The sequence below is a fragment of the Medicago sativa genome, chromosome 6 (assembly GCF_051527215.1).
Source record: "Medicago sativa cultivar Bolivia chromosome 6, Bolivia_mono, whole genome shotgun sequence".
Classification (NCBI taxonomy): domain Eukaryota; kingdom Viridiplantae; phylum Streptophyta; class Magnoliopsida; order Fabales; family Fabaceae; genus Medicago; species Medicago sativa.
In genome coordinates this window covers 43,503,915-43,520,652 of record NC_140754.1, presented here as the reverse complement: position 1 = coordinate 43,520,652, position 16,738 = coordinate 43,503,915, and positions in this window count along the sequence as shown.

Here is a 16,738-nt window from a genome sequence, read left to right as displayed (position 1 = left end):
AAGTTGTTTGGGCATGTTCTGGTTTTCGATTGGTATCTCTTACTTAGTGGCTTGGAATTGAATGGTTCTGAAGTTTTAGATTCCTCATTCAATTCCCTTCAGTTTGGACACAAACTTTGTATGATTCGGGCTAGAAACGAATTCGGAAAAAGCATTTGAAGTTGGTCAATTCTGCTAGAATTTGTTTACGGGTTTTGGGACAGGGCTTCACTAAAACGGTAATGACTCTTTTTCTGTAACTTGGAATCAAGTGGTTTTTGTTGCTATGGATAGCTAACAAAATTTCTAACTTTTTGGCACCAGTTTCACGAATTTGGGTCAGGTATTAAATTCTGGAGGTAACTTTGAAGTATGGGGTCTGATGCTGGTTTTGTGCAGAATCTGGGTTGGTGTTCATGTGAGGAAGGTTGTGGTTTGTGTTGCATCTTGAGCACTTTGCAACAAGCTTGAATAGGATAGCAGCAGCTAGGGTTTTGTTGGCTTGAGCAGCTGTAATGTGAGTTCTTAGATAGTTTCCCACACCTTTGGGTTACGTGTGTTGTGTGAGAAATCATATTATATATTAGGAATGTAGTGACCCATATGTGTCATAAATTATCAAAAACATGTTGATTGTTGCCATGCATTCCAATTTATACTGTGTTTATGTATTCTGGACGTATAATGAGCGTTAGGGACTTGAATTTGAGATTTTTAATGCTAAAACACGTTTTATGCATTTCTGGACCTGGAGAAACACGGCATAAGCGAGTAACTCACTTAAAGCGTGTAAACTCTAGAGGCTACTCGCCTATGGCGAGTTGAGGACGAGTTACAAAACTCTTGAAAATTTGTTGGCTCGTCCTGTGGCCCAGTAGTGGTCGTCCGAGGCCCATTCTTGCAGTCTTTTCTAATATATGAACCCTTCAATATCAAGTGTCTAATGTACATTACTATTTAAGCTTTTATCAAGAGGAATGCATGATTTAACACCAACATTGTTCGGTAATATATGGTACACGAGAGTAAGATATTATGTACTATGTTTGGGTAGCATTCTCATCTCTAAGTACTGGGGAACTTATAGAGCCTCAACTTAGGTAGTCGAGAATAGCCATGCCATTATTATAACCTAAGCACATTAGGTAATGTATGAACAAGAGCAAGTATGTATCTTTATTTACCGCAATACGGGTAGGTTACAGACCCGTGGTAATTAATCATGTAGGTATAAGTTATAAGCCCTTTATGTATGATTAAGACCGTATAAGTATGAACATGTCGTGTCTCTCGTTATCCACGCCAGGGGGATACGAAAGGTTCACGTTAGGGGGACGGGATACACTCCACAAGGTAGGCCCGCAAGACATAAAGAGGAGTCTGGTGTTGATCACCGATAGGAATTTCACCGGTTTTGTCATGGGATTATATTTTGGGGTTACTCCACTCGGGATTAATCCGTAAAATGAACCAAGATAAAATTTGACACACGTATAATCAACTGAATGGTTGTGTTGTAGACACGTGTCAGACGTAGGTTTCCCAGAGATTGCACGCATCCTAGTATTAGGTAGAACTCACTGAGACATTATTTCTCATCCAATCCTATTATGTTTCAGATCAGCAGGTTTTATGGCAAGAGGCAGCAGACATGAAGCCAAATGGATTATCTTTAAGTACACGTTTGTATCGGCTGCAGAATATTGTATGGATTCAAGGGTTTACTAGAATGATGTATTGGATTTCTAATATTGATGTATTTAGATGTACAAACTTGTATTGATGTATTTATTTATTCAAGAGAAATTATGTTGCAAAATTTAATGTATCTAGTACTAAGTTAATGCACATGCTAAGTATTCTATACATGCTTAGTATGGGTGTTACATTTGGTATCAGAGCTGGTTGATTCAGATCGTGCCATGGGTCATTAGATTTCAACTAATGTGGTGGGGCCATTAGGTTCTGGATATTATTCTAAGTGTTGTTGCTAGCTTAGCCTGGTCAACTCAATCTAGTATATGACAATTACAATGAATGTCTGAGAGCTGAATAGGACCTAGGAGGAACGAAGTGTATGATGAAGAAAAAGCCAGATGTCAGAGCTTAGAGCAAGTGATAGTATGGAATTACTCAGTGCTAGAAGGTTGCCTGTGAACTGAGAAGTTGAAGTTAGATTCCTTCGGAACACATAGTGATGTTAGAAATAAGATGGAGAACCCCAACAATGTTGGATACGTTGTTGAACGGTACTTTGTATGTGTAAAGGTGAAAGATTCAGGAATATACAAGGATTGATCTGAAGCCTTAAGTAGAATCCGTAGTTGAGAAGCAAGAGTGTGATGTAGAGTAAAGTTATACTCCTGAACGCAGATTCAAGGTTACAGGGTAAGGAAAAATTTAGAATGGAGAAGTCAGCATATGTTTAACGAAATTAGTAGGCTCTCAAGAACGGAGGATTATGTATGAAACTAAGGACTTGAACGATCAGAACGGACAAGGCTCCTATGTCTGGTATGTTAGGCGAGTCAGCTAAGTAATTAGAAATCCTTTGGAAATAGATGAAGTTAACTTCTTATGAGGTAATGAAGTAAGCGCTACCTAAGTCAGTTAGATTCTGTCAGAGTAACCACATCTCCCGAATCTTACGTGTTAGATTTATAGAACATGAAGTGATATGTCATCCAGTATGAAAGTTAGGATGGATAAGTACTTAAGTAATGGAAGGATAATTTTACGAGTCAAAGTAATTCCCAAATTCATTCCCAATGATAAGAAATGAAATCAGATTTCCCCCATAATTATCACAAGAAAGTAAGTTGTTTGGATTAAGAAAACACAGGTGCAATGGTAAGGGGACGGATGAAGTCATGCTACCACGACAGAATGTCAAGGATGTGAATATGTTAAGAGTCAACTGGGATCTTTGGATCGAATTTTTGAGATTTTTGAGGTTCTAGTATATGGAAAAACATCGCTAATAATAAGACGTTAAGCAAGAAGTTAAGTAATATGAATTTATGTGTTCTTGGTGTATGAGTCTCCTTACAAGTTGTTTTAGAGCCTAATGAATGACTTTATCGGCAAGTATATCTCCTAGAAGTTGAAGCTATTTCAAAAAATATTCCAAGTGTGATTATAGCTATGTTAAGAATGGAGTAATGTAAGTAAACTCAACCATCAAGTATATAGTATATGTCTAAAGAAAATAGGTACACGAATATGTTTCATTGGTCACATGAGTTGGTATTTTGAAGCAGCAAGAAATCTAAGTTAGCCTCTTTGTGCGCGACATGTAGACTCCAAGGATGAGATGGAAATCAAGATAGCCATCTAGTAGTGAGATTGTGAAATTTCATAAGTCTTAACAGATTAATAATTATGACTAAAGTTAGTTGATGAATCAGCGTGGCGCAACGGAGATTGATCAGTAAGGAATGAATGGAATGCGCAAAGCCTTGGACTCTGTAATAGAGTTTTCATTAGATATGATATGTAGTGGTAAGTCAAATAAATGGGTATCCATTTCCAGTGACAAGTTTTAAGAGATGAATAAGAATTTTCCGAAGCACCAGATTCAAAAACAATAGGACTCAAGGAGTCGACGAAGATGTAGTAAGAGCGTGATCGCCGTATCCCTACACAAGTAAGTCAAGAGAGTTAGAATCTTCTTTTGTATGGTAATCTAGTAGCTTAGCTCAGTAATTTTATAGTATGCACAAGAATTATCAGTCAGCTGAAAAGAGTTATGTATGAGGCAGAAGAAATGAATGTGGTGTTCAGAAAGTTTTTCCTAAGACTCGAAGTAATGTTCGAGATATCAAGTATAGTGACAAGTACTTGAAGTGGAAAGATACTACTCAGAATAAAATTGATAGTATCCGAATCTTAACTAGATGTGGAATTCAGATAGTTTAAACTCAGTACTCTTCAAATATATAGAAGAGATGTAGTCATGCAAGTTAGAATACTTCATGACCTATGTTATGTGATTATGTATATATAAGTTATGAATATGAGATTAAGAGGATGATGGGATGATCAGTTCCCCGATAGTGGCAGTTAGAACAATGTTGTTTGCAGAAGGGATTGCGTATTCTACAGGAATGAGTTTAAAAAGGGTATCACGATGTAAGAAAGATCGAAGATCAGCATAAATATAGAATGTTTTATGACAATATGTAGAGATACTTCATTAGATAAGCCATCAACCATTCTACCTTCATGTATTGCGTAATTAGTTCATGCACTAATACTTAGAAAGAATATGTACTTAATATACTTGTCAAGTGGTACATTTTGTATTCTGATATGATTTATGGGTTGTGCTTGACAGTTAGTACTTTCCATCAGATGATGAGGTAGTGTCGCATTGGAGTTATCCCATAAGAATTCAGAACAGATAATAAAAGTAATACCACCTACGTTTATACTGAGTAACGAGGAGAAATGGAGCTAGTCCTTACTTTGGTTGAGATATATTTGTTGTTAGTTAACGTCCTGAGAAAGGGTGACTTCACACTAAGTATGTCATGATTGCAGTTATGAGGTCTCGATATGTGGGACATAGTTCAGAAAGAGAAGATTATGGAATTAGCCACATTAGAGTGAATCACTCAAGCTAGAATCCGCTCATGAAGAGCTAAAGTTAACAAGATCAGTATTAGTGTTAATTGGATGACCGTATGAGATATCTGAGATGTATAAGTTAACTCACGAATAACAACTAAGAAAAGTGTTATTGAACTTGTTCAACTTAAGGAAATTGAAGATTCTTTGAATTTTTAGAATCACCCTTTATCCCTCAGCTCAAGTCAGATTGTAGTAAAGGTTAACTAGAAGGTTTCACCTCATGGTGAAGTTTTATGAGAGCTAAAATCAAAGATGTTAAGCATTAACCGCAGTGGTTTTCAGGTAATTTCTAAATTTCAAGGACGAAATTTCTCTAAGGGGGTAGAGTGTAATATCCCACTAAATTTTCAAAATGTTGCGGTATCGGAGAACGTGGCGGATAAGAGATATTATGATGGGTTAATTATATAACGGAGAATATTTATCAAGATGCATTATCAACCAACTGAGAATTTAGAACGAATGAGAATAAGAGGTTACAAATTAAGAAATGGGTACAAGGGTAATACTAGCACAAGTATTTATATAAGTCATTCCACCTTTCATTATTCATTACTCTCCTTCCTTCCACATCAGAAAATAAACATTTCCCGTCACCTTTTCTCCGTCTCTCTCTCTCTCTCGGCCTTATCATTCTTCCCTCCCTCCATTGCTTCTTCCCCTCAATTCTAGCTAGAATCCACATGAAAACACATGTATCTTGAGCACTTTGCAGCAAGCATGAACAAGATAGCAACAGCTAGGGTTTTGTTGGCTTGGATTTGGAACCTTGGGAAGATTTCAGAAGCTGTAATGTGAGTTCTTAGATAGTTTCCCACACCTTTGGGTTATCTGTGTTGTGTGAGAAATCATATTATGTTTATGTTATGTATTAGGAATGTAGTGACCCATATGTGCCATATATTGTCAAAAACATGTTGATTGTTGCCATGCATTCCAATTTCTACTGTGTTTATGTATTCTAGACTTATAATGAGCATTATGGACTTGAATTTGAGGTTTTTAATGCTAAAACACGTTTTTTGCATTTCTGGACCTGAAGAAACATGCCATAAGCGAGTAACTCAATTAAAGTGTGTAAACTCCAGAGGCTACTCGCCTATGGCGAGTTGAGGGCTAGTTGTACAACTTTTGAAAAGTTGCTGGCTCGTCCTGTGGCCTAGTAGTGGCCGTTCGAGGCCCGTTTTTCCAGTATTTTCTAATCTAGGAACCCCTCAATATCAAGTGTCTAATGTACATTACTAGTTAAGCTTTTATCAAGAGGAATGCATGATTTAACACCAACATTGTTCGGTAATATATGGTACACGAGAGTAAGATATTATGTCCTATGTTTGGGTAGCATTCTCATCTCTCAGTATTGGGGAACTTATAGAGCCTCGACTTAGGTAGTCGAGAATATCGATGCCATTATTATAACCTAAGCACATTAGGTAATGTATGAACAAGAGCAAGTATGTATCTTTATTTACCGCAATACGGGTTGGTTATGGACCTGTGGTAATTAATCACGTAGGTATAAGTTATAAGTCCCTTATGTATGAATAAGACCACAGAAGTATGAACATGTCGTGTCTCACGTTATGCACGCCGGGGGGATACGAGAGGTTCACGTTAGGGGGATGAAATACACTCCGCAAGGTAGGCCTGCACTGCATTAAGAGGAGTCCGATGTTGATCTCCGATAGGAATTTCACCGGTTATGTCATGGGAATATATTCCAGGGTTAGTCCACCCGGGATTAATCCGTAAAATGAACCAAGATAATTATGTTTATTCAACGCTAACCGCTAACATAATATGGGTAATTCATGCAATACGATTATGATAGGTTTATGTTATGTCACAAACATGTTTATGCAACAAGATAACCTTCAATGGTACACTGTTGACAATCTTAGCTTTCCCTCGATTGTCCAGTTTCAAGATTATGCTATGTACATGATATGAATAAGCCAAGACAATGATAGTATTCAGTTCTAGCGGTCTTAGTTTCCCCCAACCGTTATGGTATGCAGAGCAAATATCAAGGCTTGTAGACTAAGGATATGTAAGATTTCACACACGTATAATCAACCGAATGGTTGTGTTGTAGACACGTGGCAGTCGTAGGTTTCCCTGAGGTTGCCCGCAACCTAGGATTAGGTAGATCTCACTGAGACATTATGTCTCATCCCAATCCTTTTATGTTTTAGATCAGCAGGTTTTATGGCAAGAGGCAACAGACATGAAGCCAAAAGGATTATCTTCAATTACACGTTCGTATCGGCTGCAGATTAATGTATGGATTCAAGGGTTTACTCGAATGATGTATTGGATTTCTAAGATTGATGTGTTTAGATGTACGAACTTGTACTGATGAATTTATTCATTCAAGAGAAATTATGTTGCAAATTTTAATGTATCCAGTACTAAGTTAATGCACATGCTAAGTATTCTAGACATGCTTAGTAAGGGTGTTACAAAAACTACCCACATTTATATGTAACTACCCACTTTTATCAAAAAATAATAATAATATAACCACCCACGTTAGTACACTGGTGCCATTGCTCATGTTGTGGTTTGTTTTTTTTTATATTTTCTTTGTTCCTTTTCTTATTACCTTGCTCTTAATTCATATAATATAATTATAATTTTAAATAAAATATACAATAAATAGTGAAGCAAATGTTTAGTACAAAAAATGTTAATTGAATTCATAAAACAAATTTATCATTTTGGAGATGAAAGTAATTTGAATATAAAAAAAAATTAAGTAAAAAAAAATTGTATGTAAATAATTTATAAAAAAAAACATAAACATGTCTTTTTATGTCATTTTATATGTACCAGTCACTTCAACAACTAATTTTACTTAGCACATTATTTTTAATAAGCGAGCATTTTAGCTATAAGCTATCAGCCATCGTCATCAGCTATAAGCTAACTTTTCAACTAGTAGCTAATTTATCAGCTATTTGCTAACTTTGTCTCTCTCTGTTTTTTTTTTCAATTGAAAATTTTAATTTGAAAAATCCTTCCTAATATTTTGCTCTTTCCTTATTTTTTAGAAAGTAATCGCATATCTTATATATAAAAGTTTTTAAGTTTCTTCAAAAATAAAAAGTTTCTTAGACAACTATCTTATATATAAAAGTTTTTAAGTTTCTTCAAAAATAAAAAGTTTCTTAGACAACTTTTTGGAGGCAAAAAAGTTGTAGGAAATTTCCTTCCCAATTGTTTGCTTTCTATATTTTTTTTAGAAAGTGGTCGCCTAGCTTATCCTTATTTATTAATTTTGTTACGTCTGCAGCAACTTAACCTAATTTTTTTCCGCTCATTTGCTTTATTAGATTTGCAATTATTTAACCTAACAAATTCCATCTAAAAAAACATGCATCGCACCAATTTCATTCTTATCCTCTTGCCTTTTTTTTTACAATATTTTGTACACTTATTTAATACTAAAAAAATAATTTCATGCCTCTGTTTTTTTTTTTGACAATATTTTGTACAATTTGTTTTTTTGAAGGAAATATTTTGTACACTTATTTAATACTAAAAAAAAATGCATCGCACCAATTTCATGCATTTTTTTTTACAATATTTTGTATACTTTTTTTTTGAAAGAAATATTTTGTACACTTATTTAATACAAAAAAATGCATCGCACCAATTTCATGCTTTTTTTATGACAATATTTTGTATATTTTTTTTTGAATGAAATATTTTGTACACTTATTTAATACTAAAAAAATGCATCACACCAATTTCATTCTTATCCTGTTGCCTTTTTTTTTTACAATATTTTCTACACTTATTTAATACGTTTACAAACAGAATATCCTAATTTCCATGCAAACTCGACTACCCTAATTTTATTATAATACAACCCAAAGAGAAATATTATATATGCAACCCGGTCAACGCCGGGTAAATAAGCTAGTTTATAAAAATTTTCAAGTCTCTTAGACAACTTTTTGGAGCAAACAATGTTGTTGCAAATTTCTTTCATAATTTTATGCTCTTTGTTTTTTTTTCCCGTTCTTTAGAAAATGATCTCATATCTTACCATCTTATATATAATCTTGTATATTAAAGTTCTTATGTCTCTTAGACAACTTTTTGGAGGCAAAAAAGTTGCAAATTTCATTCATAATTTTATGCTCTTTGTTTTTTTTCCCCGTTTTTTAGAAAGTGATCTCATATCTTATGTTATCTTATTTATAAAAGGTCTTAAGTCTCTTACACAACTTTTTGTAGCTAAAAAAGTTGTTGCACATTTCCTTCCTAATTTTTTTTGTTGTTTCTTTATATTTTTAGAAAATGATCGAGTATCTTATCTTATTTATCTTATTTATAAAAGGTCTTAAGTCTCTTATACAACTTTATGGAGCCGAAAAAGTTGTTGCACTTTTCCTTCCAATTTTTGTACTGTTTATTTATATTTTTATAAAATAATCGTGTATCTTATCTTATTTATAAAAGGTCTTAAGTCTCTTAGACAACTTTTTATAGCCAAAAAAGTTGTTTCACATTTCCTTCCTAATTTTTTGTTGTTTCTTTATATTTTTAGAAAATGATCGAGTATCTTATCTTATTTATAAAAGGTCTTAAGTCTCTTACACAACTTTTTGGAGTCTAAAAAGTTGATCTGCATTTCTTTTCTAATTTTTTGCTTTTTCTTTATAATTCACATATCTTATCATATTTATAAAAGTTCTAAAGTCTTTTAGACATCTTTTTGGACGCAAAAATGTTCTTGAAGTCTAAATTACTTCGGGGGTTTTAGGATTTGTCTATTGGAAACATTATCAGTGATTTTTTTTTTCATAACAAGGATTGGACCAAGGGTCGACCCTAATCCCTATCAATGTATTTTTCATTACAAGGATTGGACCATGGGTCAACCTTAATCCCATATCTTTTTACATTAGTTTTGGATGTACTTATAAAACATATCCAATAGCTAGCACTAAGATGTATGGGTTTTGTAGATGATGTAGTCTTAATTGGAGAGTCGAGGCAGGAATGGAATGAGATGTAGGAGACCTGGAGTCAAGTCTTAGAAGTGTAAGACTTTTGTTTGAGTAGAAGCAAGCCATGGTATATATGTAATGTAACTTCAACAAAAGACGAAGTAGTTCAAACTTAGAGGTGAAAGTTGGAGATCATATCATAGAAGTTACACAGTTTAGATATCTTGGGTTCATTCTTTCAACAAGAAAAATCTTGGGTTCATAGTACAAAATAATGGAGAAATAAAATCAGATGTAATTCATTGTATTCAAGTTGGATGGTTGAAATGTAGAAGAGCCTCATGTGTTTTTTGTTATACAAATGTGCCGTTTAAGTTGAAATGAAAAAATACCAGACAGTTGTCAGAACAAAGATGTTTTATGAAACAAAATATTGGCGGTTAAGAACCAACACGAGAATAAAGTAAGTGTGTAGAGATGGGGATGTTGCGTTGGATGTGTGGTGATATTAGATGAGATAAGATTAGAACTGGCAACATTGTAGGGATAGTTGGGGTAACACCTATAGTATAAATATTGTGGAAAATAGGTTTAGGTGGTTTGGACATGTATAGAGAAAACCTGTAGATTCTATAGTAAGAAGAGTAGATCAAATAGAGGATAGTCATATTACAAGAGGTATAGGAACACCTATCAGGAAAGGTTTATAGATTAAGGAGTTGAATTTAAATATGGTTTATGATAGAACAATATGAATTACTTCAATCCGTGTAGTCAAGCCCACTAAATGGGATAATGTTTGGTTGTTGTTGTTGTCATCATATTTTCGAAGCATTAACTCATGCTCAACAACAACTATTATCCATTTCATGATCAAATTTATTTGTCAATGAGATAATCAATTTCCCGTGCATCGCACGGGTCCAAAATCTAGTTATTATATATAAAAGTTTTTAAGTCTCTTAGACAATTTTTTGGAGCCAAATAAGTTGTTCCAAATTTCCTTCCTAATTTTTCGCTTTATCCTATTTTAGTTTTTTAAAAATGATTGCATATATTATTTTATATATGTTATTATTATATATAAAAGTTTTTAAGTCTCTTAGACAACTTTTTGGAGCCAAATAAGTTGTTCCAAATTTCCTTCCTAATTTTTTGCTTTATCCTATTTTAGTTTTTAAAAAATGATTGCATATATTATTTTATATATAACAGTTCTTAAATCTCTTAGACATTTTTATGGAGCGAGAAAGGTTGTTACAAATTTTCTTCCTCATTTTTCGCTCTTTCTTTATTTTTTTTTAAAAATGATCACATATCTTATATATAAAAGTTCTTAAATCTCTTAGACAACTTTTTGGAGCCAAAAAATTTGTTGCAAATTTCCTTCGTAATTTTTGCTCTTTCTTTATGTTTGCTCTTTTTTTATTTCTTTTTTGTAAATATGTTCATTTTTATTACAAAAGTATTGTATGAGCATACTTCTTGGTTCTTGCAGATTTATATAAAGAATTAGGAGAAAAGGAAAACCAAATGGAGAATGCTGAGTATCAGACAAAAAAAGCAAAAGATTTGGAAAAGAGATTAGCTGATGCACAAGCATCCATTTATCATAATGAAATAGTAAGCTCGTCTTGACAAAGCAGCATTATCTCCGTGTTTAGGTTTATAGTTAACGATGTTTAGTTTGACTATTTTGATTAACAGATTAAGAAAGTAAGATTTGGAGTTCCATAATCACGTGAGTTGGAGATAATTTGTGCAGTGGAAGGCATAACTGTGGGAGATAATCATGATATTCGCGAAATGGTAATTCCTCCAAGGACCAAGCAGGTTGAAGAGTTTCACCGAAATGGTTTCCGTCTTACCTCAGGCTGTCTGTTATGCATGCATCACTAAGACCTGTACAGTTAATGCAAACAAAAGTAGAATAGGTTTTATAATCACATTTTTGTTCATTGCTGTCAATTTGCTTTCTTATTTAGTGATTTCATATTGGAAATCAATTGAAAATGTGTTATACAAAGAATTTTCCTTTATTGCAATTATCCACACCAGCAGTCTTTAGTATTTTGTACACATCTTTTCTAGTTTAATTAGTGATCTCATGTTAAATTTTTTGTTGGAGTACTTTGTTGCAAATATGGTCTTCTCGAACTTCATGATTAGACTTTGTTGCAAATACCACCTTGGTTTGGAAAGTTTCAGCTGCTTCATCTTGAACTGAACAATGACAAAGTGAGTCCTTTTGTAAGCCTTAGTAATAATTAATGTAGAGAGATAAAGACATAAATAAGTTTTAAAAAATACAGATAATTAATGACAGTGGAACCCATTTGTGTAGGATCCATTTTTAAAAATTACTCTCTTAAAAGAGCAAGATGGATTTACCTCATGTTAGTTTTGATCGTAGATTCTCGGCCAATAGAATTTCAATGTGATTCATATTGAACTTTATCTTGGATGATTTCTTAATCCATCTCCCTAAGATGTGTCATTTTACCGGAAGCACAATTTCTGATAGTTTATTTCGATGTATTTTGGTTTAAGTGACGGGTTAAAGAGTAAGAAGTCTCCGGTTCAAATTCAAACAAAGAAGAAAAACTAATTTAACAACTAATTACTAACATTTACCTTAAGAGTCTTGTTGACTTTATAATTTTATTGACTTGAGTATTGTTGACATTAGTCCTCAAGAAATTATAATCCTGCCCCACCCCTCTTGCGTGCCCTCTTTAATTTCTGTATTGCCTCCATATGGATTCTAAAATCTGAAGTGTGTTTTTGAAATTTCAATCGAATTCTATAATATGAAAACAAACTCCATTGAATCTCTTGCAAGTTAGTTTGATTTTCTAATCAAAAACGACAATTGTTGTGGATATGATAACTTATACTACTTCTTTACTTGTACCTGTTTGGTGCACTTCCAGAATTTTCATCAACCACAACAATTGGAAACCCAATATATTTTGTTTTGTATATGTGTTGTTGTTACGTTGTTTGGTTTGATGGATCAATTCGACTAAAGAATTAATGGTGGTCAATGTTGAGTGTCGTTGTCTCTCCATTGACTCAAACAGACATGTTCGGTTACCCAAATAAAATCTCATAGCGGCAATGAGGTGAGAACCAGGTTCCATATAATTTATAGGTATATTTTGAAGTGACCAATTGAGTTAGACGCCACTGCCTTGGTGAGATATGTTCAAGCTATTCGGTTAAGTTTGATTTTCTTAGAACATATGAATAAATCATGAGTGCATCAATGAACTAGATGAAGAAATTTATTTTACTCATCGATGTTCTTGTTGGTGTTTGATTAATAATGTTGTTGTTGAAATATGGTGTTGCAGTTGTTGTTGAATTGTTTATTTCAAGGCAAATTTTTTGTCTTTTGATTATTTTCATATCATAGAATTTGATCGAAATTGAGATTAGAATTCTTCCAATCCCCACAATGTTTTTGTTGGATTAGAGCACGTTACCACAATTTTGGCTTTTAATAGCACAAGTTTAATAGCGCTTCTGGATAAATGCTATTGAAAATGCCACCCAGAGACCTGTTATAGCACTTTTTAGAAAGCGCTAAGAAAAACATGTTAAAAACTAGGTTAGATAGCGCTTTTCGGTGAACGCTATTATTTCGTTTCACAAAGATAGCGCTTTTTATAAACGCTATTGTTGGAGGGGTGTATAGATAGCACTTTTTAGGAAACGCTATTATTAATATTACTACTTCCACTACTATTATTATTTATTATTATTATTATTATTATTATTTTTAGGTGAGAGGATATCATTTAAAGGCTTATCTCTCAAAAAAAAAATCATTTAAAGGCTTTTTCCTTCTTCTTTCTTTCTCTGTCACGACCAACACACACACGCCCTTCCTCCATGAAAACCGGCGACACTCTCTTGGCCACCGTGTCCTCATTCAGCGTCAGTTGGCCTTGCCACAACCACCGTTGCAACCCTCTCTTTTTCCTCTTCAAAAAGCACCCATTTGTTTTCTAGATTGATGAAATTTCAAAATATCAATTTTCACCTTCTCTCTAACTTTCCGGCCACCACAAACCTCCATTTGAAAAACTAATATGATTTTCTTCTTCCCCATGATGTCTGCATCAAAACCCCTATATTTATTTTGGGATCGGAGAACTTCCTCCGGCAACCACCGCTCCGAAAACCGCTGCAACCGTGCCGGAAATCGTGACCGCCATGCTGGAAAATGCACCCTGCAACCATTTCATTTCTTTTCCTTCTTCTTGGTGAGTTCCATCTTCTACCTCTTCTCAAAATTATAATTTTGGAATTTTTATATCTATTTTCGGATTTTTGAAGAAAGCTACAAATTCAGCACTTTATTTTTGTTAAATTGATGATTTTAAGCTTCCTAGTAAGGCTTCAATGGATATATGAGACTTAGTTGTTGTTTGAGCCTTATTTTATCCTGTTATATGTTTAAAAATCATAGTTTATGTTGATATAAGGTTGGAACTATATTCTTTTGAATTTGAAGATGTGAATTGTTGTAAAGAGATGTTCAAGAGATTTATAATTAGCTTCAAACATGTAAATTTCGGATTTAGAGTATATGTCTTATTTAGGCATGTTTGTTTGAGTATAGAAAAATGTCCAAAGATATTTTGGGACTTATGGGTTGATAATGAGAGTTGGAAGTTTGACCTTGTATTTTAATTGGAGTTTTACCGTTAAAGATCGCATTCATAGTTGTTTTGATCTAATTGATGTTTTAAAGTATTAGAAGCCCACCTTGTTAATGTTTTAACTATGACTACTAGTAACCTTAGTTGATGTAGTTTGACTTGTAGTAATAAAGTATAAAGCTAAGTTGATGATGGTTTGCCTATAGTCATGCCATGACGGATTTTAGGCTTCATGCTTGTCGGAGTTGTTAAGTTAATTTAAGATGTCCATTTATATAAGCTTGAATCCAGTGAAAGGGATATGACTAGGGACTTTTATGTGGTATCAACTCTAATCGTTAAAGTTACATTGGTTTAGTAGAAAAATAACTAAGTTAGGAGTTAACAATTGTTTGTGATGAAGATATCAAAGTTCTAATTTAATTCGAATTAGATCGAATGCTCCAAAGTTGAATAGAGATGTCGTATATGTAGATCATAGCTATATTTATGAGATAAGCTAGTATTTGACAATATTGATTTGATCATAATTATATTTACTAAAGTAGTATTTTAAACTATTAAAACTTCACCTTGATGCTTTACTAATTAGTATATTGGTTGAATTAATTCTAACTCCGGTTAATTCATTTTTGGATGGGTTGACTCTGATTATAGTGGATATCAACTTAGTATGCTTGAAGCAGTTTGGTTGTACGTTTTGAATCGGAGCGAGGGAATCAATGTTCTGTAAATGCTGCACAGGAGTACTCGGTAAAGTATTTAGGTGGGGGCTGATTAACCGTTAAGGGGTATTTTGGGAATCGAACTGTTGTGTGCATACATATGATTGCATGTGTGCCTTTTATGTGTTTTGTTTGAAATATATGTTATGACTGAATTGGTTTTAGGTAAGTGTTATCTCCCTTTTGTTCGCTAACTGTTATGAATTGAGTAAGACTGAATAATTGTTTGCTACTTGTTTTGTGCCTTATATGTTATGCGTTGTTTTTGATTTATTGCCTATTTGTTTGTTAATTGCTTGTATGGTAAAATGTTTCTGATTGTGTGGTGATAATTCTTAAATTAGTATTAGTTAGAATGGATGAATACTATGATTTGCATTGAAAGAGATATGGCAGGGACATGAACCAATTTAGTAGAACTACCAAAATAATTAATCCAAATTCAAATCCTTTTGATGTCACTAACATGCAGTTCTTTAATTCTCTTTAAAGGCACTTTATTCTGGTGTTTACCAAGAAGGCGGTTTCATAATGTACATGTGATTGGCAAGGTATCATAATGGACCTTACATATTCACTTTAGGCACTAATATTTCATTTACGAATTTTCAAAGTTCAAAGTTCATACTGCATCAATCATATCTAAAGAAATTACTTCAAAAAAATCATATCTAAAGTAAAAAAATCATACCAAATTTTTGTCTAGACATTTGATATTCAGAAGTTACATTAAACTCTTGACTATTCACAAGTTACTTGATTACATTGATATTCAGAAGTTACATTAAACTCTTGACTATTCACAAGTTACTTGATTACATTGATAGTGAGACATGCTTGATAGATAATTGGATTTCTTAAGCATGTGGTTTGATAATCGGTCTGATCTGATTCGTATTCTACACAAAGTTATTAGAGATGTAATGCAACTGCTAATTTTGACACATGGTGTCAGTTAATCTTGACTCATATAAGTAATGTATAAATTTATCCTATAACGTTGAACATTCAGGAAGACACGAACTTGTATATTCATAGAAGGATCTCCTACAATGGTACCGGAAGATCTTTCGCGTGCAAAATTGTTATCTGCATTGAATGGAGCTAGAGTGGCCTATTTTGATGTTAGTATGCCTGCAACTGCTCTTGTCATTGTTAAAGAGGTAATTAGATATTAGTTGTAGCATAATGTAATATAGGATTATCATAATTCTAAATAGATTCGGAACAATTCAATTTTCTGTGACTTTTATTAGTACTTTTCTCAAGAGGGTTTCTAAGTAAATTGTCATTGTTGGAACTGTTTAATTATGTTCCCAAATTAGTACTTTTTGGAGGGTTTTGGTTTTATGTCCCCCCTCATTTTCATCTTTATTTTGTACTTTTATCTTTTTATGGAATGAATTCTGAAGATTGTAAGGAAATTATTATGAATGTAATTTGCTATATTCATATTTCAGTATCTTATTATAGCTTTTAATTATAGCATTTTTGGTTACAAATTTAAAAAAAAAAAAAAATACGCAACTTTTATTAGCGCTTTTAGTAAAACGCTAAGATACCCCTATTTGAGTTGAAAGGCTACGATAGCGCTTCTCAGAAAGTGCTAAGAAACAACTGTTAGAAAAGCTACTTTAATAGCACTAGAATAAGGCTATATTAGCGCTTTTCTGAAAGCGCTATTGATGTGTTGCTATTTAATAGCGTTTGGAAAGCGCTATTATAGGCTCCTGACCTTTTATAGCGGGGGCTTTCTTAGCGCTTGAGAAGC